This window comes from Poecilia formosa, unplaced genomic scaffold (assembly GCF_000485575.1).
Source record: "Poecilia formosa unplaced genomic scaffold, Poecilia_formosa-5.1.2 Scaffold63, whole genome shotgun sequence".
In the NCBI taxonomy this organism is placed as follows: Eukaryota; Metazoa; Chordata; class Actinopteri; order Cyprinodontiformes; family Poeciliidae; genus Poecilia; species Poecilia formosa.
In genome coordinates this window covers 1864561-1891338 of record NW_006800002.1, presented here as the reverse complement: position 1 = coordinate 1891338, position 26778 = coordinate 1864561, and the positions used below count along the sequence as shown (strand labels likewise).

The window sequence follows — 26778 nt, the reverse complement described above, 5'->3', positions numbered from 1 at the left end:
CACATTTCAGCAGCAAGGCATTTCAAGGTGCTTTACATAATTAAAAAACTAAATAAAAACAGCATGAGACATTTAATAAATAGTAAAAAAGAGAGAGATTTCTCTTTCAGGAATATGAGAAAAATGTTAAATTATAAATTAGATTAAGCATATTTTTGTCTTAAAATGGTAAAAATAACGTGTTACTTCTTAAAGCATAGTACTTGTGTCATTTATTACACAGATTTGTGTTTTAATGTTTTTGATTTATTTTCAGTTGAAAATGCTGCTTGGTATTTATAAATGACATGGTTTTGTTTTTCCTTTGGTTTATAAGAATTAGCTTGCTAACTAAAGATAGAAGTATATTATTTTGTGTTTTATTTTATTTAATTTTTTTAGCTCCTTTGCTTCCAGCAATTACAAATGTAAACAGCCTTTGTCTCCATTTGGCGCAACGGTGTCGACTTACAACAAAGCGAAGAAATTAACAGCTTGTAACTCTATATGTCACAGCAATTAATGTAATTAATACCAAATAAAGAACAGTGTCGCAAAAACAAATACAGCTTTTCGGAGCTTACAAATACACATCTTCCATTCATAGAGCACTGTGAGGCCTGTTTTATCAATTTTTCCTTTAAAAATCTTTTCTAGATTTCTGATATTTTAAGCATTGTTTCATGCTTTATGTGCTTTAATACATACTTAAACTAATTACCCAACTGAGGAACTTTTTTTAAAATAAGTTGCTAAGTTAATAGTAACTAAGTTAATAGCTTATTGATTATCAGTTTTATCTGTAATGATGAGAACTCCAGACACGTACAGGTTCAAATGTGAACTTACACTCTGAACTTAATATTTAATATTTGTATAAATGTCCCTTTTCCACATAGGGCCAGATGGGTTTTATGCTTATTTAAGTCTGTATGTATAATTTTAACGAAATCACACACAAGGTATTTCACACTACAACCAAACAAAACATAATGTGGTTGTAAAAGCAGATACATCTGTACAAAGTTCAACAAATTTGTTGCAGATAAAGAAGCCAGAGACGTTCTACGTTTTACTCATTTGTATCAAGCCTCAAGGAGAAAAGCACTCAACGCCACAGCAGTGCTCTTCATGAGACTCGTGGCTGTAAGTCAAGATAAAGCCGTTGTCTGGAATAATTAAATTATTTTTAACCTTAAGTCTCAGACAGCTAAAACTGCTTCGTATTTCTGTAAATAAGTGTTTTCTTGTAATTCTTCTGAGCCAAGACACTGTGCAATGCCCGTCTTAGATTTAGTTTCTTTATATATATATATATATATATATATATATATAAACTCTTGATTACAGTGCAGATTTGAGTTCAAAACCATCTGAAACTGATAGATGATGCAAAGTATGAGATATCAACAGAGAAATCTTGGTGGGATGATAAGTTGACAATGATTGTTTTGTCTTTTTGTGCTTCCAAATCCGCAATGACCTGTTGAGTCATAGACGCAGGGATTCTCGTGTCCTGCAGCGTTTGGCACAAGGACAATGACAATGGACTTTACGGATCATTTGAGTGTTGGGAAGAGGATTGTTCAGCTGTAAACACGGATGCTCGATTGGATTGAGATCTGGCGGGATTTCTACGTCAAGTTGCTGCTATTCTTGCTCCAAGTGTATTTTTACGTCTTTTGCATCAACTATTCAGAGTCGAGAGTTTTACAGCCATTGTCTGGAACCTAATTGGTTTAGGGTGAGGGTCAGAACAGCCAGTTTTGACTTTGAGAGCTTGTACAAGTCTAAAACGAGAAGCGTTTTCTTGGTATGGTGCAGAAAAAGAAGGTTACACAGATATTTTTAGCATTTCTTTAAAAAAAAAACTACTTAACATTTTGGAGAGAGAGGAAATATAGATTTAAAATCGAGATAAAATGATTTCTGGTTGCACAAAATCTTTATTTCTGGGTAAATATACACACAAACACACACACATACATATGTGTGTGTGTGTGCGTGTGTGTGTGTGTGTGAAAACTAGGATTGCACCAGTTGAAGTTTTCTGGCCGATTGCTGATTCTGATTTTGGCTGATACCAATTTCTTTTGTCTGAAATGTTGCAATAAACAGCAAGAAAGTCACTGAGTTGGTAAAAGTGATTTGCCTGTTAACTGGAAACGTACAGAAATAACCTGGCGGGCCGGTCCATCAGTCAAACCTCTTTCACGGGAGAACAAAAAAACACAGTTTATTTTTAGACTTTTGCTGAGGTAGATAAGATCGAGGGATAAGATCGGCTTCCCAGGTACGTATCGGCTGATCACCGATTTCCCAAAATTAAGAAAACCGGCGCCGATAAATCGGTTGATTTAATCACAGATCTGAATGTTTGTTTTCCTCGGAAAAATCACTTTTTCCAAGTCTGCATACTCCAGTTATCGATGAATTGATTACTAAATTCATCTACGATTATTTCAAGATTTTATTGATCACAATAGAGCCAATTAATCACTTCAACCCTAGCTCCAAGTTATGATCTTTAAAGTTTACATAAATAAATGCTCCAATATACCTCTGTATTCAGTGAATTGATATGATTTCAGATTTCAACATTTATTGTCCTTCACCTACATGAAGATTGGATCTCCAAGTCGCCATTTTTTATGTATTGTTTTAATAAACATGAATTTAGTTGTGCTTTATGTCAAACGTGATAATAATCAATACATTGGTCCCCGCAGATCGGAAACACGTCGTCTCGGTTCTCAGCGTCTCCCGCTCTGTCTGGCCGCCGTAATGCGATTGTCTCTCGATTCGAATGACAGTGGTCGTATTATGATGTCGTCATAAGCAAGCCGTTTGTCCACCCCTATTCTACCTCCCTGCTAAAGCCAGCCTGGGCTGATAATAGGATTTGGAGCGTGGAGAGGCAGCTTAGCGACCTGGCCTAAGAAACAGTGAACATTTATCTGCAAAGCTGTTGCAGATTGACACGACCGGTTAGGAGGTCTGAGAGCGGAGAGCGGGTGTGAGGCCGCCGGGGTCGGAGGGCAGGAGAAGCCACGCAAGTCACACTATGAAATGCATCTAAACAAATCAGTTTGTGGATCTAGGAGCTAAAAACTACAATGGGAGTGGGATTAGTTCACCAAAGCCTCATCACGCAAGCATTTGCAGCTAAACGACACGGGGAAAAAAAACAAAAAAAAAACAGAGCGGGTTCACTACATGTGAAGACAAATGATTTGTTTACGTCTTCGTCACACCAACTGCAGCTTTCGCCTCCATTAGCGGCCTCATTCATCTAAACTAATCAATGCTCTGAGCTGTGGCAGAATTAAAGGCTTAACTCTGCTGCCAAATGTCCACAAAGATCTACAGGAGCTGATTTAATACTCATTGTGAAGCATAAGGCACATTTGTTGTTGTACCAGGATTTTGGTATTTACGGCGTCAATCGCGCATTTGGTGAATTGTTGTGATTTTTAAAGGAAAGGAGTCAATTTCAGGGTTCTGGTATACATATGTTCTTTTTGTAACCTATAACCTGTACAAAGGTTTTCAGGAAATCTTAACCATCACTGTTCAGACTTCATCTGGACAGTATCGACTGCTGTTGACCTTAATGCAGAATTTTGGCTTTTCTAATTTTCTTTCTGGCGACTAAAACACTTGTGAACTCAATCATTTAATTAATTTAACATGATAAATACTGACGATAAAAAGTGCTTCAAGTGCCTTGACTAAGTCACCAATCAAGCATCGATGAGGAAATGTTGTTTTGAATCCAACATTTCCTCATCTATGCTGGAAAGTTTGTTTAGAACCTTTTTATTACTGAACTTGTGGCGAAATAAAAGATATGAACAGAAAATAGAGGCATTTAAAGAACAGAGTTGATTGAGGGGAATTTCCTGGAGTTTCTGATTTTATTTATTTATTTTTTTGACAGGAACACCCATATTGTCTAGATTGTGTAGGATTGACTCAATATGGTTCTTTAATTTAAGTAAATCTTCAATTGTGTAAAAAATTTGATTATTTTCTGACAATATATTACCTAAAACCTGCCTAGCTTTACTGTTTCTCTCTAAACTTATATCTGACCTAACACATATTGCAACAGTCTTCAGTAAACTCACTTTGATAAAGTGCTAGACTAACGTATGCACCATATTGTTCAATCTGAATCGCTTCAAACATGCTCCGCCCCTTTCCTCCGGACTTTGACAAAACGACAAAAGGCAATTAGCAAATCTGCTACCTATTAGCGAAGAAGCTTTTTATCATTTAGCTTTGCATTAGAGAATGGTGGAGTGGCTAAAGAGGATTACACATAAATCTCTTTCATATGCCTCTCACCATTACACAGCCAATCTCGAGGGAGCAACCGTTCTCCATCTAATCCCAGAACTGATATAAGAAAAGAAAGAAATCACAGATTTTAGTTTGATCATAATTTGTGGACTCTCAAGAGGCCTTACAAGCCAGCCTCTCCCCAACCCTGAATCTGCCCTGTCAGGGTTTGGAGGGCCGTCAAATCCTTTTACACTTCGATATAATCCATGTTGATTACGGTCCTCTCACCTCGTATGTGTCAAAACATGGACAGAAATGTTATCTTTATATTGTGTAATCCATTTGTCCCTGTATCGCTCACACTTGTTGAAAATTGGAAACGGAGAGTTTGAAGCTGCGCTACACGCTTTGTTGAGAGTTGTAATTTCTCTCTGTTGGGTTTTCGGATCTGTTTGTTACTCCGTGTCAGCCTACGATGGTGGGGAAAAGGCATTTTTCATCACTTTCCACTTAATCACCCGATCCGTCCTCGTCTCGCTCTCACAAGTGATCAGCGGCCGCGGGTGGCGGGGTGCTCCTCTCCGTTGTCAATTTAAAGGAACTGAACGGTTTCAGCTGCCTGGAGGAGGAAGCTGCCACGTTGCAAACACATTCAGGACTTTAATATGTTACTTTTTTGTGATATTTCACAAGAAATTGGGGGGGTTTTATGGTTAGTTGTACAAACTATACTACTTTCTTTTCTTTTTTCTATTAAAGGTAGGCTTTTTCTTTTAGGAAATTAACAGATTCTTTACAATACAGCTGAAAAGTAAAAAAAAAAACACAAAAAAAAAACATATCTAACAGCTTTGATTCTGACATGAGAAAAACTGTGCTACAAAATCAGACGGTCACGGCTAATGACGGCCTGAGCTTTTTTTTCGTTAAAAGGGGAGTTTCCCTCTCCACTCTTGCCACAAGCGTGCTCAGCATGATGGATTGCTGCAAAATCACCGACTCCATGCAGTCAGCTTCCCCCTATAACCGCATGCTCTTTCAGGACGAGTGATTGTTGCAAAACCAGTGAGTCAATGCAACTGGCTGGGATTCCTTGGATTATAAAACTTTTTCTCACTTGATGTAAAAAAAAAACCAGACTTCACTGCATTTATTTCTAGGACTGAATTGGAACACGTCATTGAACCTTAATATGATTGGTTTTAATTAACGGTGTATTTCTGCATGTATGATGGGTGGATGGATGGACCTGACAGGTGAGATGAGATTACATTTGTTGTAAATTGATGCTCTAGAAATAAACTGATTTTAACAGTACTAGAAAGTGCTGTAAATAACTTAAAAACAAACTATACAAAATATCCAATACGAATCCAGTTCAATTATGGGATTTTTTTAGACCACACTGCATAAGGTAAAGAAAAATAATAGAAAAACCCTTAAAAACATGACATTTGTTTCTTTTTTTTTTTTTTAAATTGTCACATTGTAGAAACAGCTTTTTACTTTGTCAATTATTTTGTTAAAAAAATCACATTTTCTTGATCATAATTTGTAAAAGCAATAAAAAAGGTATACCTTGTGAAAATCTGCCCGAGGTTGTAACAAAGAAAAGAAAAAAAAAGAAAAACCGTTACATATTTTTGCCAGTTTTCCCAGTAGATGTAAAGGTTAAAAAGTCTCATTACAAAGCAGCCTAATTACAAGACCCCCCGTTTCTACTAATTGGGAAATGTAGTGGGAGGCAACCACAGTCTTCCGGCAAAACAATGAGTTGGCCGGTCGTCCTTCAACTCCAAGGCCAGGAACCTGAACGCCTCATGTCTGCAACACATCCTTCAACACGACATTGAACCTTTACTAGCTGCAGGGCTGCTCTCCTATTACTGACCCTGCACTTACACCTGACTGTGAAGAGAAAATTTCCCCACAGGGATCAATAAAGTGTCACATTAGCACAGTAATGCACGGGCGAGAGAGAGAAGCGAGACAGAAATTACCTACACAAATCACCGTGCCACATCAGTCACGCTGTGATTTGCGGGCGTGTCGAACGGCCGCGCAGAGTCTTCTCGGTGCGCGCTGCCGACTGCAGCTGCTGATGTACGGAGCTGCAACTCGCTGTGGAGCCAAACTATGTAGTCCAACAGCAACCCAAACATGTTAATGAGGAGTTTTATGAGTTTGATAAAAACTTAAAAAGTAGATTGAATGTTGCAGACTCTAGACAAGGATATGCCCAGGATTTTCTTCTCTTTTACCATGAGTGTCAAACTTATTATCATTTTGGGCCAAATCAAAATCAAAAATGTCTTCAGAAGACTGACTGTAGCAGGATTTGGCCCGTCACGATAAATTTTGCTGGACGATAAGTTGACCCGGTAATTATTACAATAAACGATAAAATTGTTATTTTGAGACCACATTCAAGCAATACATTGATAATGGCACAGCAACGTAAGTTTTACCTTCAAAGATGAATAAACTTTAACTTTATATAGAAGACTCCACACTAAAAATGGAAGATATTTTAAATACCCAAAATAAAATATCTAAATGCCAAAAGGGAAGTCTCTAAACAAAGTTAAAAAAAAATATTCATCATCAGAATGGAAATTATCAATTGATTGATTATTATTATTATAAGAATCAGTCTTATTCTACATTAGAATTAATGTAGAATATATGCAGTCAGGTCTGTCACGATAACAAATTTTGCTGGACAATATATTGTCCCAGAACTTATTGCGATAAATGATAATATTGTTTTGAGACCATTTTCAAGTAATACAATAGTAATAATGGCATCATAATGCAAGGATTTTCAAGGATCAATAAACTTAAATTCTAGTGAACATTTAAACACTGGAACTGGAAGACATTTGAAATATCCAAAATAAATAAATAAATAATACAACAGAAACAACAAATAAAATTAATTATCAAGTGTGTGTAAACAAAATTATCTCTCAAAAAAAGGGACCGTTGCACCAAACTGAAGACTTTTGTCATTCAGTTTTTGTTAGAGAAAAGAGAAAAATGATAAATTAAGCAAATAATAATGATTGAGTTTCTTTTAATTTATCAAGCAATTAATTGATTTATTGTTTATTTTGACAGGCCTGAATGCAGTAAAATAACACACATGGCGTTAAGCTTCTTTATCTACATTAGTATCTAGATAACAATGACATTCATCAGTTTTTTTTATGTCTTTTTTGACAGCGGTTTTACCCTATAAGTGTCTGCAGGTCAGCCTCAGAGTTTGCTCCAGCGCGGGGTTAAATATCCTGAGAAAGTTACTTTAATGTCCTGACAGCCTGTCACCTGAAACATGATGGATCAGCCGTTTCTAAAGATGTGTCTGACAGCCACAGCCACTTGTTAACGTGTTTCTGCAGCCAAGCTAAAATCTTGCAGTGCTTGGCAAAAACACTGAACTTTTTCACATTTTGTCACAAAGTCTACACACACTGCAACACATTCGACTGAGGTTTTATGTGTGACACCTACACACTGCAGTGGATTATTTTGAAGGTTGGAGACAATTATAGGAGGCTGTGGGCCTTTTTTTTACATTCTATGTCAATAATTGAACAGTTTTAGTTTGCGTTTTCTTCAGGCTCGACTTCATATTAATCTCCAAGTGCTGAAGATTCTTATATTTACGACTTTGTATTATTTTGACTTTATTATCGTACAACGTTTTTATAACTGTTCTGGTAATTTATTCATTTTTCTCACTATGGTCCTCATACTCTGTCATAAAAACTAAAGTAAAGAAGCTTCTCTTTCAGAAATAGTTTCCTCTTATTTAACCAAGCCCTTTTTTAAGGGGGCACAATAATTGCTGTAACATTATTTGTTGCTATATGTATTTCCTTACTGAGGATCTCAGACTGTGTTCAGGTTGCCGGCCAGCGCTCTCAGCTGCCTCCGTTTCATCTTTGGCTCAGTCCCGCAGCTGTGCTGTAGGTGGACATGTGGGTGGGTGGGTCCGGGGGTCAGCGGGGTTCATCTGTATCTGTCAGACAGCTGGATATAATGAATAGTAGGATGAAGGCCAACAGAAACATCACTACTAATCATCTGAGCCCACATCTGAGGCTGCCACGTCCAGCAGCTCGGATGCAGCCAGGTTTTTCAGAACTTGCCTCCGTGAAACGCTCAGCCAGCTTTTTAAAGGTAATTTATTCCTCTACACACATCACAGTTTTATTCTTTTTGCTAGTTTGCTCCCTCCAATTCTTATTCTATGTGCATTTGAAGTGTTTTCCGTCTGCCATGCGCTGAATGCATGGAAACGTGGCCGGCTATTATTAGACCTTTTCTAAAATATTGATTCTGTAATGGCTTGTGCACCTGGAGATTTTAATAATTTATCATCTCATTTCTCTGCTTAAGGTGAATATGAACATTGAGGTCTAAACTAAGGTGACTACAAACATCTTCGGTTTATTTACACAGTAAAAATGTTGGTGCTCACTGATTACAGTTTTTCTCAAAACAATTGAATGACTGTTCAGTTGTTTTATTGCTGCTCTTTCAAATGTTGTAGTTCTTAAGCTCGATTCTTTTCAAAACTGACACATTTTTGGAGTATTACTCATTATTTTTCTGCACAAATAACATTAATTGCTGGTAGCAATTCTTCTGAGAGAAAAGTGAAAATTATTAAAATATGTGAGAGTGTCACATATATATGCCAAATACTTTTAACCTATGTTAATAGTATTTATCATTATGGTTAATAATAAAAGGTGCCAAATTAATGCTTTTGGGCACAAGCAAGAAGACAACTGGTTTTATGAAAGGGAGGCATTCATCCACAAATTCACTCTGATTGTTTAATATTCTTACAGCAAAAGCATTGAACCTGCGATACCGTATCTAAATGCAGAGATGCTTTTGATGGCGTTAATAACAGGAAATTCTAATTTGCAGCCTTGCATGAATTTGGTTTTGGAAAATATTTTGCAAACTGATTAAAAATATTATAGAGCTTCTCAACAGCATGCATCAAGTCAAATATCCATACATCATATAGTTTTTGTCTTCAGAGTGACACCAGGCTTGGAGGCCCACTCTGCACCTCACTGTTGGTTATTTTTATTGAACCATCAGCCACAGGGATCAGGCAAACTAAAGATATTAAAGATATGAAATACAGGAACATAGAACATGCATTAATGAGCACGATACTGTTATTGCTCTATAAAAAGAAGAACATAGTTAAGGTGCATTTTTGAACCTACTATTAAATTTAGAGTGTATTCTTTAATTTTGCTTCTGGTTCAAACTTTACAAATAATATTGCTGTAGATAACACGACATTTTATAGTAATGTGAATGATTGTTTTCTGGTTTAAAATTTAAGTAATTCAATCATCCCATATATTATATATACATATATATTTAAAATACTATTAAATAGTTTTCGCACAACATTATCATTTTGTTTGAATATCATACATACATGCTATCAAAAGTAACTAATTAAAGTATATTATTGCGCTTAACGGTGTTGGTTATTCATTTCTCCATTAAGTAATAGCATCATGGCAATTCTCAAAAAAATCCTTTAATTAAAAAAAAAACAAACAAACAAACAAACATGCTGTTACTTTGTCAAAGCTATTAAAATCAGTCTATCATGCCTACAGTATTTTCATTTGACATAATTAATGAACTATACAAATAAAATATCTGTTTGGAAACCAGTTAATTGAGCTATGTTTTTTTCTTGCAGAACATTATTAGCTAAATTCAATAAAACTAACATGATTAAAAAAACGGGCCTGCCTATCGGGTTGTAAAATGATGCCTAATTAGTCTTCAACTCTTTTTAAATCAAAATCTGAATTCAAATTATATTCTCAACTTGCGATTAACTGGGAAGGCGTTGGTGGATGTTTACAGATCATTAGCTGCGACCTGTAATTCCTCTCCAGTGATGGCTCAGTGGAAGTCTGAAATCAGATCACACCGCTTCTTAATTACAGTCTCTACATTAAACCCTCCCTGCGTCCCAGAATGCACCGTGGTAGAAGGCCGCGTCCGGACGGCGGACGGGATCTGACCTCTCACTCCGTCACTCTCGTCAGCGCAGCTTGCCTCGTGTTGGGAACACAAGACAGATCCGGAAGATAACGCAGCCGTGCCCATCCCGCTTTATAAATATCTCCTTCAAAGAGCCAGGATGATGGGGGGGATGCGCTGTGCTTTTGGGCTCTGTTGTGGCATAGCATGGCAGACCCATTTAAGACGTATTGGCTTTTCAGTTTGAGCTGCTACGTCCCAGGAGCCAGCTGGAAGAGCGGATAGAAACGTCTCGATGGGACCGGTGATGGACAGCTCCTGGTTTACTAGTCTGAGTCAGACTGACCAACTTATCAAACTACCAGAAGAAATCACGACTGCAGTCATGTCCAGGCACTTTCTAACTGTGCCTGGACATGCCGTTGCATAATTTGAGCCTTACTTTTTTTATATTCTCGACTTGATTTTACAGCACAATGCAACTTTTTTCTTTAGATGTAAATTTTGTAATAAATTACAAAAATATTTCTAATTTTCTGCATCAGTATTTGTTCTGTAGATGCCCTGATTCAGTCCAGAGAATCTGATCTAGTTCCTTACAACGACATTTTTAGATCTAAATACCTTAGTTCCCAGTCCCTGTTGTTGGCTTACTCTCATTTTGTGTCCCCACTCCCTTGGCGTTGGCTGTGCTGGGACGACCTTTTCCATTGCCAGGTTATTAAAATCATGGCCTATTTTGTAGAGATGCAGCAAGAAATCCGGATATTTCAGCTGGAACAGCCTCAAAAGCGCTAACGAGTCAGGGAACGTACTGTAAGTCCTAATGCATCACACTGACAACAACCGAGTTTTGTGTGGAAGTTGATAATGAGTGAATTAATGTTTTCTTTTTCAGCATCAATAAGGTGATTTTGGAAATGTCTGGAGAAGGAATTTTAAAGAAAAAAAAAACATTTCATATGAAATGTCTAGACATGCCTGGTGTTAATTCAGGCTGCAATGTCTGTTCGATGTTTAGCAGATGACAGGAAGTCTGAACGGAGTTCAGCAAGGTGCTGTGTTTTATCCTGTAACTTCCAACCTCTGTCACAGAACATGCTCTGTCTGAAATGTTGGCAGTCTGTTTGAGTTAAGGTTAGCACCTTTGAAAGTTGTGAAATTGCTAAAATTGCATACTAAAGATAGACTAGGAAGTGCCTCCTGTTTTACACGCTGTGTAATGTTGCCTCTGCTTATATAAATAATTAATCACCATGAGTGCAGAAAACTTGCTAAGCCAAGTGGTAGAGGAGCTTGGGCAGTCCACCAGCGGCCTGTGTTGTTTTTGTGCTTAAGAATTGTTAAAAGTTGACAGGAGACTAAATATGACTAGGTAATTATGCGTTATTGGAAGACAGTCTTCAAAAAAGGCAGACACTGAATATTACAATTAAAATAAATACTTCAGATCTTTACAGCAAGACAATAACTCGAGAATGGTTTGAAGGCAACAAGGTGGATGTTCTGGATTGCAGTCATAGCAAATATTTATATTAATTATTTATCACTGAGGGCACCATTGCAATTTTGCTATATTCTAGTACCATAATGGCAAATAAAAATATTGTGTTGTGTTTTATGAAAAGAGTTTCCATAAACAATGAGTCCATACAAGAGAAAGACATATTAGGAGGACCGAGAACATAAGAGCCTGGCAATAACAGAGGAAGAATCCAGAATCCAGAGATGTGTGGTTAAAAATAGAGAGCTTCAATACCAGGACAACAATTAGAGTGAGGAACAGGTAAGTGCAATTACCTGAATGTGCTGCTGCTGCTGCTGCTGCTACTGCTGTGGGGAACATGAACTGAGGCAACGAAGGGAGGTTGAAAAACAGACGATCACAAAATACAAGTGGGCACGAAATAACACAAACCAGAGAAATAACTCACAACACAGATACAAATTAGAAGTCAACAGATTAGGACAAATTATTTTTGTCTGTCTGCATCGACTCAAATCCTCATCCCATAGCATCCCCCTTTGTCAGCTGCTCTGTGAAAGTCTTTGGAGCATTTCCATTTGCTCAAAGGTCAGATGTCAGGAAACCATATAAGCCAACCCTTCATGTTTACGTGCTTAATCACGCTTTACAATAAACACTGTAAGGAGAGTCCAGAGCACCAACCAAGTGGCATGTAAAAGGCTTAAAGGTTTGTGAACCCTTGTAAGCCCATGGTATAAAGAAAGGGAAAGTGTGATCAGGGGTCATGATCCAAGATGTCTAATCCTTGTGATTAAATCTTTTTGAAATTGGAGATATAAACAGATCTGATTGGGAGCAATTAGAGAACTTATTGTATTTGCTTGTTTGTTAGGATATATTGAGCATCGTTTGCCTCAGGCATTAAAGTCTGAATCAACAATACAGACTTATTGCTCTGAAAACAGCTAGTTTTATCAGAAACTGAAGTATCAGTGGGAAGCTAGGGTTTCCTTGCTTTTCAAAGTGCTTGTCTTAAGAAGAACAATATTTTATTTAATTCACACATTTCCTGCCCTTTACAAAACAAGTGTGACAACTGCCAGCCTGTCATAGTAATTAAAATCAAATGAATCTTTCTTGCTTTGCAAAATAAAGCTGTAACTCATGGGCAAATCAGGAAAAAAATGACTGGAGTGTCAATTTACCAAGTGCTTTTCTAGAGGGTTACAGAAAGGTAAGGGTTTACAATGTGTTTCTGTGTGTTGGTGGTAAAAATGTGCGATTAGCTGAGCTCAGCTTTCAACTAGAAACAACAAAATGGCTCTGTTTTTAAGTAAGTATGGTTCTGAAGCTTTATTAGTCTGCTCAGAAATCTGAAAAGGTCACTCTGTGGACTCTTCAGGCATGTTTTAACATTTTCTTGGAAAAAACTACAGCCCCATTTGTTACCATGCAACCAATTCCAAAGCCTATGATACTCAGACATACTGTAAATGTGGAGAAAAGGTTTTAGCCAGTCAAGTTTCAGCATCAAAGCAATTCTTTGGGATGATTTGGAGGATGTTAAATTGATGCGAGGCATTAGGCTCCAGACTGTTGAGTATCATAATTGAAAGAATCAAAGGTAGACAAGTGGCCGCTGTACATTTCCATTTGGAGGCCACTGAACAGCCATGAGAGTGAGGTAATATAATCAAAGTGGCGTTACCGCAATCAAACGGTGGAACATCCCTAAGTATGATTTACATGTTCACCTAGATAGTTTTAGCACAGAATAAAGACAGTTATGTAAAATGATTATGACAGCAGTTATACAAATATTCAATGATTGGGCACACTGATCAAATCATAACATTACGATCAGGGCTAACCTAATAGTGTGTGCCTTGTTGCCTGCTTGTCCAGGCAACACAGCCCTGATCCGTCAACGTATGGACTGTTTGACTCCTGAGGGTATGGTGTGGTATGAAAAGGTGCAAAAAGGTATGAAACTTGTATGTTCAGATGCTTGATTGAGCTGAGATCTGTGGAGGACAAGTCAACACCACAGCCTAACTGTTGTGTTAATCAACCCAGTTAAAGGATGAAATACACACGGTCTGCAAAAAACACAAACACGACAAATTGCAACACATTGTGTATTCTGACACCTTTCAGAACCATCGTTTACATGTCAGTACTTTGTTGCATGATACTCCATAGGAAAGCCTTTACTTACCAAGTCCGTCAATAAACCTTGATCAGCCATTAATATGTTCACTTTTTATATCTACTGACATGCAAGGACAAGGAAAACCACACTAGAACTGTGGTTTTGATAATACTGTGATCTGGTATTGTAACCATCACAGTTTTCCTCTTTTCAAATTCGCTCAGCTCATAAAACTCATTTTTCCTGTTTGTACCATATTTACTTTGAGGACAAATGATTTACTTTCTGCCAAATGTATTCTAACTTCTATGGAGTGTTATTCACTTCCTGTGTCAGTGGGTGAACTGTTCCCAGTAATCAGTTTAAAAACTTACTCAGCTCTAAATGGAGAGACAAATTCTTGAGGGGCAAATACACTGACGTGACACCAAAAATGAAGCGTTGACGTTAACATTAAGGCCCCGTCCACACAGAGACAAAACTAGGTGTATCCACAAAGGTCGTCCTGATCGGACCTTTTGGGAAACCAGAAACAACCGTTTTTGAAACTGGATTCCAAAGTGGAAACATTTCTGAACTCCAGTTTCATGTTTCGGTGTGTCCATATGAGCCACATCTTTCATAAAAATGATGATATAACTCCATTTCCCTCACTTTCACATGTAGAAATGCCGTTGTTTGGTAGTTTTTATGTCGTTCTGTGGGAATGTTACAATACCTACCACAGGGTTTTCTGTTATGCCCCTGTTACTATTATACCTATTTGTTTTTACATTATTTTAGTACTTATTTAAATGTATCTATAAAAAAAGATGCTGTTTAGCTGCTGAAATCAAATGACCTGTCTTTTTCTTTCTTTTTTTTTTCTTACAGAATAGGATAAGAACCCACTCCAGTATCACTCTGTTCTAGCTCTGGAACTGCTTTAGTTAAAAAAAAACAATGAGCCCTTGGCATTTCTTTTACTCGGTAGTTATCTTAAATAATTTCACATTTGGTATTTAATATAAATGTACAACTGTAATAAAGCTCAAGGTGAAATGTGTGATTTTTTTACAGTGAGAGCCAGAAGGTGTTTGAGAGTTTGCAAATAATCAAGAGAGCAATCAAAAGTTTAGAGGGATTAAAAACTGTAATGAGATAACGCTCCGCAAATGATTTAAAATAGCTGGAGAGATTACACTAATGTAATCCAATTTAAAGGCGCCTTCCCCAAATATTTATTATTCAAGCACCATCTGTTTAAAGGCTGCCGGGTCAGTCCAATGTGCAGTTCTACACCAACAAGGCAATTTTGTTGCCCTACATTTCTGTCTGCCCTGTCTGAAACTCAACAAATAACCCATTTTCTTTCTGGCTTGTTTATGTTTACCCTCGTTTAACATCTGGAAAAAGGACTTTCCAACTTAAATTCCTTTTTGAAGTCTACCGAAGGTCATCCTGAAATCCAGACCAGTTTGACTACTGAGAGTATTTAATGAGCCAAAGGATTTTTATGCTTAAATATTTCATGATTGTGTTGTTCTTTCTTTCTTTCTTTCTGAGGCGTTTATGGGGTCATTTTAAGACTTTGTTAGCGCCACTCTGGCACAAATCCCAGCTCAGTCTACATAAAACATGCAAAGTGGAGCACAAATGAACACTTTCATCCAGAAATGATCTCCTTTCCAATTAGTCATGCAGAATCGGGTTGGGGGATAACGGATCGTATAAATCTGTAAGCTGCACAGAGTGATAAGATGTTGATTATACTGAGAAACATGAATCTGGAGAATATTTACAGGATTTGCTGAAAAGTAATGTATTGTTGTCTACTTTTGTTCATCGCTCACTTAGATTTGAAAAGAAATGTATCGAAGTATAACCAATACAGGGTGAAGTATTTGCTTCACTTGAATGTGACTAAATAAAACTTCTATGGTTGCTTTAGGGCTTTTAAATGCAAAGTGAATAATTTTTAAGACGGGTTAATTTATGAAATGTTTATTTTTCAACGGATGTGTTGATATTTCAAAATTATGTCCTGTTACAGCCGAGCCGAGTTTCTTTGCCTCAAATTGAAGAGTCACAGTCTTTTGTTGTATTGCAATACAATACAACAATGGTTGTTGGAAAGGAGCCTTTGACTGATTGCTGAACTTTGAATTTAGGGAGTGTGGGAACAGCTGACCAGGTCTTCAGGCTTGTAGCGTTGCTTATGGGGCTATTGGTGTTTGGTTAATCATTCCAGATACGTTTTGTGGATGTGGCTTACGTTTGTGAGAAGTATTCAGTCCTCATATACCAAAGTTTAGCTCATTTCCAGTGCAAGTTGGACTCTGTTAGGTCTTTATTTAGTTTAGATCCTGTTTGTTGTGTTCGTCGACATGATTGGAAGGCCTTGTCATGGAGAGAAATGTGTCTTATTTTGGAGTCTGGATTCCATCTTTGTGTTTTTTGTGGAGGATGTGGTTCCGTGAACAATCCTTCAGGATTCTGGGGAAAGGTTTGCAGCCAAGTGTGTAGAGACAAGCTTGAGAGTCAGCATTTTATTCTCCGAAGCCATGACTCAACTGAAGAAGGTGGACTGCTCCCTTCTGGTTGTGGAGATCTGTCTTTCCTTCAAGTTCAAGAGTTGAAGTGTTGTGTTGTTTTGTGAGTTATGGTTTGGGCCTTGTCTGCTTTTATGCTCTGGTCTGTTGAGATGAAGAAGAAGCTGTGCCAAAAACTGAAGTTCTCCTTTCACCATTTCTTCCACACTGTCTCTCAACTATGGTCATAAGATATGTTTCATGATTGCGATTGTAAATACAAGTGACTGGAATGAGTTTCCTGTTCTCGGTATCCAGACTCACAGCTTGAGATGGGGTGACTAGCGGCGTCGTTCGGGGTGCATTTAAATATAACATTTATGGGTTGTGAGTACAATTAGCCAAAATAAAAAGTTGCATAAGGAGGTAACACCATTTGCAGGGATCATTTTTAACTGATTTAGTTTATTGATTGAATAATTAACAATAACAAATGGACATATATTTATATTTCACTAGTGTCACTGAACATATAAAAAATATGGACCTGAAAATGTTACGGTTGTTTGTGTGAAGTTTTTTAGATGCTTGAAGCATGAACAAGAGCGAACCAGTTTTGGCAGCACTCCATAACATGAGCGTGTGGGATTTGGCTTGGGAAGAATTAGCTTGTTGAGAAGAAATCTGAAGAGAAGGAGGTCAGCAATCAATTGTAGTCTACAATAGGACTAAGACAACATATGGGTCCTCTGCAGCGGCTTGGTACGTATACATGGCATGCAAAGCTCCCATCCATGAGCTCTGCAGAGAATTTGTTTGTCCTTGACCTCAACACAAAATAGGCTCCGAAATAAAGGAATGACAATATAAAGCTGGTGTAAAACATCAACCACGCTGAATACAAAACAATATGTGCAGAAGGTAAGAACATGCAGTGCAGAGTCTCTGAGAAGTAAGGTACTGAATCTGTGTGTGTCTTCCTCCAGGATCTTTCTAGAACCTTTTTTAGTCACATCTCTTTTTTTCCCTCAGTTGTTAGATAAAATGTACATTTGGAGTATAGTATCATGAAAAACAATTATTTTACTCTAAAAGCTGTAATACATTTTAGACTTACACAACACAATTTTCTATGTTGTTATACCGTTTTATGTGAATGTCCCAGTTGCTTAGCAGTATTTTCTATAACATAAGCTAAAACAAGACAATTTATTGTTTAAAAAAATATTAAATCTTTAATTCTGTTTATGATGGTGTTAGTGTTACTTTGTATTAATGTCAGTTAAGGCATCAGATGGGGAAACAGCACCAGAAAATGCCCGTCCCTGCATGACTTCGATCGGTATCAGGGACAAAAAAAAACAAAAAAAAAAACGCTAATTCAAGACAGCCCCAACTATTTTGTGTGCTACAAAAATGGTGGCAACCAGAGATTTAATCCATCCTGAGAGGAATGTACAGGCACTTAGACATTTGTGAATCATTAATTAAAGATTTCTGTAAAATCTTAAAAAAACAAAAAAATAAAAGTCACAGCTGTAACAAACAATGAACAGTAAAATTATTTCCACCATGAACAGAACAGCTGTTTGTTCTGCTGAGAAAACATGACTGCAGATAACAGAGTTTATGCACAATTCATGATGCACAACAGTGCTGTTTTCAAACTAAATACAACAAAGCTTTTGGGTGATCTTTTCATAACAGGCTGGTTTGCATGCACATTTTCAAAAGAAAAAAACCTGCAATATTTCATTCACATAAAAAGCATGTCTTGTCTTACCAAGCCAATCAGGCAAACACAGGAAATTTAAGTTTTATGCATTTTCTTTTTTTAAAACTCAATTTCTGCAAAATTGACAGCCTGTTGGCAATCGGAGTAGGTTTGGCTCAAATGGGCAATGGCTCACCAAGCTTTTCAGGCTTGTGGTCCTCCACATCTTGGTAATTCCAAACAAAAACCTGACCTAAGGAAAAGGTCATTTTCTTGTCATGAAATAAAACTGAAATGGGATTTTGCTCACATTTCACTTTCAGTTCTGTTGTGCAACTCATTCATTCAAATTCAGTTTTATCAATAATGAAACCAAATTAATTAGTTTAATCCAGTTAACACATGAAAACACAGTTAAAAGGTAATAGAACGTGATACATAAGAAAAAAAATATATTGGAACTTGCAACAAGAAACTGAGTTAATTTGTCTCAGTGTTTCTCCATCCAAACTAAAAGTTCTTGAGTCCCGAGTCAATGACATTTACCTGTTTTTTAATAGCTTGGCATTTAATTTTTGTGTATGTTGTATTTCTTGCTGCCTCCTGGTCAGGATTTCTTGACCAAAAAGAGCTTTTTGATCTCACTGTTTGTTTTTTTTAATCCTGATAGATTAAATTTTTAAAAATGTATATGAACAGTGCAAAAGTAGTTTGTTATCCATGTAGCCATTCTAGCTTGTGTAATTATAAATTTTCCCTATTTTATTTGGCCTTGTAACTAACGGAGTTAACATGCTAACAGTTGTAGCATAAGTCAATGGGGTTTACAATAGTAAAACTTAGCATGGCGGCTAACGGACCCGCGAGGTCGATGTAAACTTACTAGTGCAACTCACTCAGTCTAGACAAGGAAACTATCGTCAATCCTCTGCTCGGCTGTCTTTTCCATCAATATTCCCCACAAGGTTTACCCCAAGCTTTTAGCATAAAACACCAATTAATATCATATACTATTAAAGCATACAAGAACGTCAAGAACTGACACAAAACCTTACCATGAGTTAGCAAGCTGCCCTCTTGATAGCAAAGCAGCTAGCAGACAAAATGCAAATTGAGGGCGGGACAACTAATGTGATTGGCTGAAGTTACCCAAAACCACTTATTTTATTGGATGTTAAACTCTGAAAGAAACATACTCATAATTTTTATATGGTTTCAACATGTTTTTAATCCATTAATTTCAGATTTTAACAAATAGATTCATGAATTCTAAACGTTAGTTTTTATCACACACTTATGAAATGAATGGTTTTTTTTTTAACACTTTTAATTCCTTTATGAGAGATTTTCTAACGTGAGTTACATTTGGACAAGACTTTTTCATTGTCCGTCATTTTGACATACATAAAAAATAAAATAAAATAAAAAAAATTCAAACACTTTAACCTGGATCCAGATTGACTTGCTGTTTGGTCAAGGATTTTTTTTTCTCCAATTCTACTTAAAAGTATAGTGTGGATCTTTCTCAAATTTCAAGTTTGTGATTATTCTATGGCTATAAAAAAAAGCACATATTTCTAGCTTTTTGTATATCTTCACCTGCAGTCAAATACGGAAGCTGCTAAAACATCCAAATCAAAATTACACATGCAAGTTGATTATTCCTGGAAAGCATTATAGATATATGAAAACTGATGCGTAATCAGCGTCTCTTATTGCCGTTGTTAATTAGTGTTGTCAGTTCATTTCCAGGGAGGCAGCTGTTTGTGTCAATGGGAGAACGGACCGGTGCGGGTGTAAATAGAGAGTCGGTCTGAACCTCAGCCAAAGCTTTAGCTTCACAGAGCGACTCACATGAGGGAAAGACATGGGTGGAAGCAGAGATTACTGTGGGAGATAGAGTGCGGCTGGTTAAAGAGGATCAGTTTATCTTCACTGAGGCCTGCATGACTCCCTGAGGGCTTTCAGACTGACTTTTTTTATTATTATTATTCATTTGATCATAACAGTGCAGCAGCATTTAGCGTGGATGTGAATTGTGTGGATTTCTGTTGGAAACTAGACACAATTTTCTCACAGGATGTGTTTGAAATTATTATTATTATTATTATTATTATTATTATTATTATTATTATTTTATAGAACTCCCATAAATGTCATCCATTCGTTTGTGACTCTTAATTCCTGACATTTACTCTTCAGCTGATGTTTTTTTTTTTCTATTCCATAGCCAGATGAAGCGCTAGTCATGGTAATCTGCCTCCCCCTGCAGGTAACACGGGGTGCTGCAGCAAATCCACATTGGGTTTGTGAACTGACAGGCCTAACACGCATGACTTGTGATTATTCTTTCAAGTTTTGTCCCTGTTGACCAAAATGCTTCTGCAGTCCAAAATCTCCTGCAGCAAAAGTAAGAAAAAAAAAGTGTTTATTCTGAAGAAAGGAATCCTATTAGCACATGTAAAGCGTGGCTAGACTAAATTGCAGCCCGCAGCTAAGAATAATTAGGCCAGAGCTGAACGAGGCTGCATAGTATCACATCATCATCCTCTCTATTAGCATCTCCGGATTTTTTTTATATCAATTTTACCTTTGAAGGATTTAAGTTCACTTTAATTCCATATCCGCATCTTTAACTCCGGTTTCTGCACACACACACGCACACACCTCACATTTGGAAAGAGAGAGAGAGAGAGAGAGAGAGCGTGCTCCGGATTAGTGAAGATTTTTCTTCATTTAATAAACAATTGGGTGACACAGTTGTGGGGATAAACCTCAAAGATCCACAAGAACGGTGTGGAACGAGGCCGCCACAGGGCTTTATCCTGCTTCATCAGGAGTGTACATGTGTGCATTCTGCTGGTTTCCCGCTATAGGTATGCATGCCACGCATTTTACACTGACGTAAAGATAAAAATCTGACCCCTAATGATTGAGCGTCACCTACAAAATACATATTGATCACCACGCGTCGCATCTGAAATGCGATGACTTCCTCGGGGTTGCCGTGACAGCTCGTCAGTTTGCGTTTTGGTACAGCGGGAAGGTCAGTCAGAGGGGAAAGCGAAATCAGAGCACCGCCAGGATTTGTGTCAAAAAAAGCCTGAAAATAGATGATTGGTCTGCACCCCAGGCGGCTGTACATTATCAATCAACATCAGGCTGACAACTGCGCCATGATAAAGATGTTAATCTCGTGCATACATGACTTGCTGATGGCTTAATTTCTCAACAGCTCTGACACGAGCAAACTGCAGATGAAGCCTTGAGACCAGACAAGGGGAAGATGTTTGCTTTTGGATCTTCCCATTTAGATTGATGATGAAGGTGCCACAGCAGGCAGTTGTTAATGCCCTTCTTTGTTTTCACCAGGTTCTATTTAAGTTTCAAAGAGCTGTTTGGCAATAAAAAAAACGCACTGAAAAAATGTAAAAAAAAAAAAAAGTATAACTTGATACTTGCAACTACAAAACACAGTGTGATAGACTAACCCAAAGTAGCCCATCATTGGGAAGTGGAATAAAAAGTCCTAAGTTTTGCAAATTTACACATTTAGGCAGCAAATATTGTGACCATTCTTTTTTGCAAAATTGCTCAAGCTCAGTCAGACTGGATGGAGAGGGTCTGTAAACATGAAGGCTTCTATCTAAACTATTTGATTGTAGCTCTGGCTGTTCGTTGAAGGTCATTGCCTTGTTGGAAGGTGAACCTCTACCTCAGTTTCAAATCTTTTGCAGACTCTAACAGGCTTCCCATCAACCCAGCTTCCCTGGTAAACTAGAGCACCCCTCCATACTAGGGTTGCCACTCGTCCCGTAAAATACGGAATTGTCCCGTATTTGGCTGTTAAATGTTGCGTCCCGTATTGAACCGATACGGGACGCGATTCGTTCCGTATTTCTATAAATGTCAGATAGACACGCCTATCACACACATATCAACATTAAGTGCAACAATAATGACCAAAATAAAATACTGGTGGGGGGAGCTAAAGGACCCCAGAACGCTACGGACCAACGCTGTTGTCACGGTTGCCTAGAAACGGACACTACGCAGCCGCGGTAAGGTGCTATCAACCTGGGTCTTTTTAAAACGTCCTTGACTCGATATTCCACCGTCCTTAGAAGCAAAACCTCTCATAAAGATACATACGTGACTGGGAATAATGTTTGTGAGGATGAATAAAGACAATTTTAAAAAATGTGTCCATTGTGGCGCAGTGTGATTACCAGACAGAAAGGATCAGGAGAGGAACTGTAGACACGTTAGAGCCTAAAGAACCAGAAATCAGCATCTCTTCATCCCTCAATCATCTCCTGATATGGTAGAACATTTTATTATTGATTAAGTTTTTTATTGTGCTTTTAGTTGGCTACATTTGTTTGATTATTTGCTTATTAATAATATCAGGCAAAATAATACTAGTGGTCATTTAAAGAACAAATCATACAAATAGACATCAATATTTCCTACTTTAAAAGGTTTGTTAATAGTTTCTGTATGCTTTATTTTGAAATGCTGATATATTTTATGAATTCAGTGTTCAGTGGTCATTTAATGTATTATTAATGCACCAGACACAGACCTCCAGCACAGGGGCGGTTCTAGATGGGGGCCAACGGGGTACCTAAGAAATTATACTAAATAAATGTCTTATGTTAATACTCAGTGATGGATTTTTTTAACCTCCACAATTTTACTTTAACAATAAATTAAATATTTATTTAGCTGCTGTATAGAGATAGGACATTTTCCATCTGCCAGGGATCTTCAACCTGGATCTCTGGAGACAGATGTGGCTCTTTGGCTCACTTAATATATCAAATGATGAAATATTGCTCTGTTTTTGTTGTTGTTTCAAAAAACACTGACTAAAATACCAGAATGTTCACATAACTTTTATACTTTTAGCTGTCTGAGGATACATTTTTAATATTAAATCAGGTGTTATGATCAGTTCCTCAGTACTTGAGTAGCTTACCAAATACTTTTTACACTTGCTTAATTAAACGTGTTTAAGGTCTGCTACTGTGATTGGAGTACAATTTTGGGGTACTCTAACCGACCTCTATGCATGAACGATTGCTCTACGGATCACCTTTTAAAAACAAAAAACACCGCCATAAAATAATGTCTATCACTGCAGTGAATGTCCCACCCCATGAGAGAAGGACGACGCGCCGTGGGGAGCATTCCTTATTTTTATTTCTGAAAGGTGGCAACCCTAACTGCAGCCTGAAGTTCTGGTTCTGGGTGGATTATTGTAATGTTCAATATAATGAGCGAGACATCAGTGGAGCCATGCAGACAGAAGGGCAGCATCGTTAGTTCAACAAGTCTGATGACGAAATGTTTAACATCATCTGTGTGTTTTAATGAAAACTCATTTCTGTGAGGACATTGGAGCTACTGACCTAATTTGTTAACATTTATGAGACTTGATCCTGATTAATGTGTTTCTACATTCGACACACCTGTTCAGAGTTGCTTTTGACGTCTATTGATCATCTTGATCAATACAAGATGATCAATGTTGGTCACTGGGTTCTCAGTTGTCTAGTGTACATTGTTTTTATGACTTTATTTTTGTGTTTTTTATGATGTAAAGCTCCTTGAACTGCTGCAATGTGCTATACAAATAAACTTGGCTAATTGATTTATTCAGTTTTAACCCATTCTTAAGTAGTTTTTACTGAAATTAAAATCATATTTTTTTATATTAAAATAAGATGAAGCTAAACCTTCATCTGGCTGCATTTATAGTTGTGGTTACTTGAAACATTCTTAATTAGAGATTTTCCAGCAGTTACATTTCAGGTGGTTCTGACTGTCTGTCATACCCGTAAATCCAGCATACCTTATGGTAATGCACATGCGCACATCGATGTTACGTCACATACTGCTTACTCAGCAGATTTCTTATAAATCCGTCATACCCGTAAACGTTCCATTTTGTGTTTTGTATTTCTCAGAAGTTTACGGTAAATTTTATTTAATTAACCTGCTATGTCAATCAAATATATTAATATAAACGACTTTTGCTGTTCCCAATATCGTTACCATACTGTAAACGACATTAGTCCCGTTTAGCGTCACTATTACTACAAATACTGTTTGACTACAAACTTGGTCTCCCGCGGGATATTTTGTCCCTACAGCTAATCTACCTTTTTAATATTGTAATACTTCTTTAGAAAACTGCACGGAATATGTCCTAAAAAAAAAAAAGCACATAACTAACGCTGGATGCTGACCTAAGCTGTTAGGCAACAAGCGGAACAATACCGCTTTCTGGATGGACACTGCGTGGAAATAACTAGATTTTTCTTATTTTATTTATTTTTTAATTTATCATAGACTTCTGAGAAATAAAACACACAAAATGAAACTTCTACAGGTATGACGGATTTAAAAGAAACGTAACATCAAAGCGAGCATTCGCAGCACCACAAGGTATGCTGGATTTACAAGGTATGACAGATAGTCAGGAACACTGTTGCACATGACGGGCGGATTTAGAAAAATATTTATGGGGTGGCAAGAGGAGGGCAGGGATATTTTCAGGGGTGGCAGTGTATATATATATATATATATAATATAGACACGAAATATTGTTTTTAACTTGCATTGTTTCAAAATGATCTTCATGTAGCACCAAGGCTTAAATACAATTTCTTAATATAGTATAGTTAATTATTTTTACGTCTTTCATACTCCTGCTAATTGATATGTATTACTGGACTGGACAGCGCCTATTGGTCACTGTGTGATTCACTGTGTCCAGAAAACCATTTTATCCCAATATAGGACAAGGAGAAATCTGTCACGAAAATATTAGTATCGCCATCATTTGTTATTAGATATATCTATTAAATACAAGTTAAAATAAAGATTATAAAACTGATGTTTGATAAATTCTCCATGATACAAATCTATAAACAGTTTAGTTTCTGTTAGTTCTGTCAAGATGCAAGGGGCAAATTTCTATTTATATTGGTCAATTGTTTTATTTTAAATACGCAGTAGGAGCCGTAGTTTGACGACTGTTATAAATATCACTACGTTTTGCGAACACAGGGGATTAGATCAGTTTTTGTTGCTTGTTTTTAGGAATTGCAGCGGCTGCAGTGTGCCACAATAAAGGTGCAATAAAGCTGATAAACAGGTGAAGTAGACAGAACCACTTCTGATTGTTTGCCAAGCCAAACATTCAATAAAAGTTCCACCAAGCCACTACAGAGGCACTGGGGTCATGTTTCTCGACACGGGCAAAAGAAGGTTCAGTGTCCAAACTTATTGATTGTTCTCTGTGATTTATTTTCCTCTTTCACCAAACAATTACAGAGATCAAACTTTCATTTGTTCTCATGCTATCACTCTTGCTCTGGTAAAAACCATCGGCCCCAAACCCAAATGACTGCTGGTCCTTCAGGCCCCTACACTTATAGAAAGTGGACTGACCGACATTACTTCCTGTCTAAATTTAGAAAATACATAAGACAAATAATAAAACAAAAAATAAATAAAATCAACAATTATCAACCTACAAAATAAACTCTATAAATGATACAAAAAATAGAAATTTAAGAATAAAGTAACAAAATCCAAATGGATAAAGAAAAAATAGCTCGAACAACTTCTATTCCGCATTTTCCCGCTCTGTATGTCGGAATTACGCACGACCCGTTGCCATGGCAACCACCAAACAGCTCAACGAGCAATTAGAGCAGAGCTGACCGATCAGGGGACTCAACACCAAAAAGCAAACATTTCCCACACAAAAAAGTAGCAAAAACAGAACATCCAGTCTGTTACATTATGTTGTCAGGCTTAATGTCTATATTGTGATTCTTAATAAGTTTTCGCCTGAACACTGCCGTGGTTGATTAGCTGATTTAAACAGCTGCTCTACTGATGACTTGGTGGCGGGTTGTTTAGTGCTAACGGAACCAAAACACACCGAACTGCGCAGCACATGCTAAGGTTATCAAAGTCAATAGCAGGCCAGCAACAGTTAGGCTAGCATAACTGACCCACTGCTCACTTGTTCAATGTTTTCTTTAAATTAAAACTTTTCCCTCACCTGTGAAATCTGAAGCCCTTATTACCATTATCTATGGTTGAATTAACTGCTAAACATTGCGTCCGTTGTTCTGATTCTTTGCGTGGTTGTAGTATTTTCCTGACTACCGATATTGCTGACTCAATGGACAGCAATGGCGAATGTGTGACTTACGATAAATCACTAATGTCCAGTCCAGTAACATATATATCCACCAATGCTGCTGGCGCTCTGTAACTTCTCTCGCACTTCCCGCTCCTTAGCAGTGGGTGTCAGGTTACGTTGTGTTGCATTCAATGTTGTCGGAAAAAAGAGTTTCATGCGCTTAATGTCCGGCTTGCCATAACTATTTATTGAATTCATTGTCGCTAGCTGGGGTGGCAACTGCCACCCCATGCCACCCCGGTAGATCCGCTCCTGCCTCACGACAATCTTAATTTATGCTATTTATTTATTTTTATTACATTTTTAACCCTTTTGTGTGTTGCTGTTTCGATTGTTAATCTGACTATTATTATTATTATTATTATTATTATTATTATTATTATTATTATTATTATTATTATT

The 26778-nt window shown here is 37.2% G+C and overlaps 1 protein-coding gene and 1 long non-coding RNA gene across 3 annotated transcripts in view; one reads left to right on the top strand and one right to left on the bottom strand.

The window, feature by feature from the left end:
- Nucleotides 1–26778, top strand: part of esamb (endothelial cell adhesion molecule b) — a 72817-nt gene that overhangs the window by 25048 nt on the left and 20991 nt on the right. The gene's annotated exons all lie outside the window — the stretch shown is intronic.
- On the bottom strand, nucleotides 14757–25007 carry LOC107836496 (uncharacterized). The gene is made up of 3 exons (XR_001662407.1): nucleotides 24925–25007; nucleotides 15686–15691; nucleotides 14757–14766 (listed from the first exon to the last, which is right to left on the bottom strand). It is a non-coding gene; the product is annotated as an uncharacterized LOC107836496 (long non-coding RNA).